At 48.3% G+C, this 3,894-nt stretch overlaps 1 non-coding gene across 1 annotated transcript; it reads right to left on the bottom strand.

Moving 5' to 3' along the window:
• Positions 1 to 748: 748 nt before the first annotated feature.
• On the bottom strand, positions 749 to 820 carry TRNAP-UGG (transfer RNA proline (anticodon UGG)). Its single transcript has one exon. It is a non-coding gene; the product is annotated as a tRNA-Pro (tRNA).
• Positions 821 to 3,894: the final 3,074 nt, after the last annotated feature.

Below are 3,894 nucleotides of genomic sequence, written 5' to 3'. Positions count from 1 at the left end.
CAGTGTCATAGGGTCTACTTTTTATCGGTTTGATTAATCATCTAATTTGTTATTATAATGATTGCGCATTTAGCGCCTGCAGCATTTTTATTTATTGCTAGCGTTCGCAACGTGAATTTATGTTTTTTTTAGTTTGTTGACTTAGGTGGATCATTATCCCATTTTGGCCAACTGCCTGCGTCACTTTACTGAGCTTTATCTAAGTTAATGAGCTCTTTGTTTTAATGCGTCATTTAGGTAGTTCTTCCACATTTATTCATTCACGTTGTGTTTTGCTCTGCGGATACTTATATAAATACTGTCAAATTCAGCTGTATGTTTCCAAATTCGTAGGATCAGCATTGCGCCTTCTGCGGTGAAGTAGCTGACTTATACCGCACAGTATGAGCATGCCAGAAAAACCCAACTATGCAAAGAAGCAATAACCGAACAAGTGAGGACTGGGAGGCGTCGGTGTCCAGCTCACATTCGGAAGACCAGATTTCGCTGGTGAACCAGGCAAGAGCAGCGGCGAAAGTCTGTGGGTTCCTGGAATGAGGGCCCACCCAACCACATAACGAATTAAACGTTTTACTCTCTCTCTCCATGACTTTGGAGGGGCAGCAGAATCGTGTTAAACGATCCGCGCTGGCTAATATGATTGTTCAATCGCTCGGAATCCATAGAACCAAGCATAGCTCTTATTTGCGAAACGCCATCTGTATGCTATGACTAGCACACTTTGTAAAATAAGATTGAAGAAAAGAGAGGGCCCGTACGGGATTTGAACCCGGGACCTCTCGCACCCAAAGCGAGAATCATACCCCTAGACCAACGGGCCACGTGAAGCGGCAATGCACAAACGCGCACCTGAGCAAGACATCTAGAAATCTGGTTTTATGTTATTTTCGGTTTTATTCCAGACCCTAAAGTCCCTAAAGCAAGTTAAAATTTGGTAGGCGTTGCGTCTGTTTTATCGCACTATACTGTTCAGGTAACCTCTATATTTGTATTTTCACAATTGAACAGTTACATCACACAAGGATTGCTGTTGTTATGTCTGAACTGTCTGCGAAGGCTCCAGTGCGTCTCATTGATGCCAAGTATACCGTGGAGAGCTTAAGGACGGATAGCAACCATGGCCTGGCAACGAGTACGCGTCGACGAGGGTTGCCGTAGCGCGTGACCGTACACGGAGCTCCAGTTCGCATCGTATCAAGTATCCGGATGAGGCAGTAGCTACACAAGGCTACCCTACAACGGCGACCTCGCCAAGGTGCGACGGCGTGCGCATGACGCAAGCAACGCTGACTCCGCGCGGGGGTCAGTTTACCGTAACCCGCCGGTTGGAGAAACGTACACGTCGCTGAGGAGCAAGCCTACAGGACGAACGGACACGCCGAGAACACGATCTTCCTATTTCGCAGCGTGAGAAACAGCGGTTGCCTGCGGAAGGCTGGTGCTGTGTGTGTGCCTACGTGCTGTGGCTAACGTGCAGAAATTCGAGGGCGGGCTTTTATGGTGCCGTGTGTAAAGAATGCCAATTTGTGCTCATCGATTGGTGCGTGCCCAAGGACAACGAATTCCCTTCCTAGATACTATTAAGTTAGGCGAACACGGGCCTGGGAAGAATTAGTACCGGACGTGACACATCGCGAAGCAAAAGATACGGCAAGGCCTGGCGCCGCCGGCAGCAGCGGCGGAAGCATATACGACGGCGGCAGCGGCAGAGTGGCCGAGTCTGTCCACATGGTCGAGTTGAGGCTGCGAATTGAAAGACGGCTGTGTCCTCGACAGAGGTCTCGTGCTTCGGACGTCCGGTGGGGGAGTTCGAGGACGTTCGTTCACCTGCTGGGAGATTGCTGGAAACTTCTTCTCCGAAGGCAACGCACAGAAGACTTGTCGCAGTGATCAACGTAACACAGCGGTATTTGATGACTCAGCCTCTATCCCTTTCCATCGACCGAGCTGCGAGAGAGCGCGACCCCAGCATCGAACCGTGCCGTGGGTGGTACCACCAGTGTCCACATCGGCCCACCTGATTGGTCATCGATCTCCGAACTTTGTTCCCCTGTCAGCGATCTGGGGAATCTGAACCCTATTTAACGGGATATTGTTTTGTGACCGGAGTATTCCCGTATCAACTGGAAATATGTAAAATAAACCTTCTGTACAGTTTCCTCCATATCGGAGTTCAACCCCGTCCTTCCGAGCCGGGACGTGCAGGGCTGAACCAATCAGTCAACTCCAGGACCCCTCCGTCTTCAACAGGACCTAGGGGCATTACGAGGCTTAAAACCCGGGGTTTCCGCCTAGTAGGGGGGGGGGTAATTCTCTGAGATGTATATCTGTAAAGATGCGAATAAATTCTAATTCGCCTAAAAAAGCTCCTCGCCACCGAGGTTCCTCGTCGCCTCGCTGCTCTTCGCTACCCTCGACTTGGGCCCAGCGTCCGGCGTCTCAACACTATAACGATGTGGTCAAGGCGATGCGTATAAAGGGGGCACAGATACGAAGATATTCCATTTGGCATGTACAAGGCGGATAATACACCGTACCTCACTCCTGACAACAAATGCACGCCATGGGAGGAACACCCATCGCTTTACTTCGTTGCATAAGCCTGTCAAAAAACACAGGCAGCGCCAATAAACAAGACGGAAACACCGGAGCAGTACCTGGCGGCGCTGTCCTGCTCGAAGCCTGAATGGCAAAGGCCCCTGGACCGAGGGCCCCACCTTCACCAGAACCCCTTTGCCACAGTAAAGTTTTTCACTCACTAACTCACCCTCTCACTCACTCACTCACTCACTCACTCACTCACTCACTCACTCACTCACTCACTCACTCACTCACTCACTCACTCACTCACTCACTCACTCACTCACTCACTCACTCACTCACTCACTCACTCACTCACTCACTCACCCACTCACTCACTCACTCACTCACTCACTCACTCACTCACTCCCTCACTCACTCACTCACTCACTCACTCACTCACTCACTCACTCACTCACTCACTCACTCACTCACTCACTCCCTCACTCACTCACTCACTCAGGAAAGACCACAGACTTTGTGAGTGCAAGCCTCAAAACAACGGTCCGGCATATCTATGAAAACAAAAAATGGAGGACGCTTAAGCTTCGTTTTTAAGAGTGGGACGCGACTGCGTGTTGCAGCGTTGCCAAGGAGTCCACGGAACGCCATCACCCGTTCGGCTCGACGCCTTGCCCGAAGGAAAGGAAACGACGCCTGTCTCTCATATCTAGGTGGACACCCGAACCGCGCCGTAAGGGATGGAAAATGAAATGAAAACTGGTTTTAATCAAATGAAGCGTGCCTCTCTCTCGTTCTCTCTCTCATATTTCGGTCGACACCGGAACCGCGCCGTAAGACACTTAAGGAAAATGAAATGAAAATTGGTTTTAAAGGGACTATGCCATAAATTAATTGAGATTACGTAAAGCAGACGGGCGATTGAATCCAAACTTTATTTCACAAATGTGCATACAGTTTTTAGAATGAGCCACAGGCCAAAATCTAAAGAAAATAGCTTGAAAATGCCTGTGGCTCATCTAAGAGCCATTACAAAATAATAAATAAAATAAACACATACATACAACGGTGGCAGGTCGCATACGAGCACACTATAGAAATAATTTATAATATTTACGATTGAACGGATTGCTATACAGAGATGTAGTTTGAAACTAGAAAAAACAATTAAAACTGAACAAATGCATTTGAAAGTTCTACACTGCCGTGTTGATGAAAAATGGGAAAAGGACACCGATACATACACAAACTACAATATATGAAAAGAAGTTATAGAATATCAGCCTTCCATCACTCGTCAACCCTGCGAAAGAACTTTTGAGCTGGCATCAATAACAACGAAGTTATAGACGA

Source organism: Amblyomma mixtum, chromosome 3, assembly GCF_055824585.1.
Source record: "Amblyomma mixtum isolate Tamu chromosome 3, ASM5582458v1, whole genome shotgun sequence".
Classification (NCBI taxonomy): Eukaryota; Metazoa; Arthropoda; class Arachnida; order Ixodida; family Ixodidae; genus Amblyomma; species Amblyomma mixtum.
The sequence above is the reverse complement of the archived record's forward strand: the minus strand, read 5'-3'. Positions and strand labels throughout refer to the sequence as shown.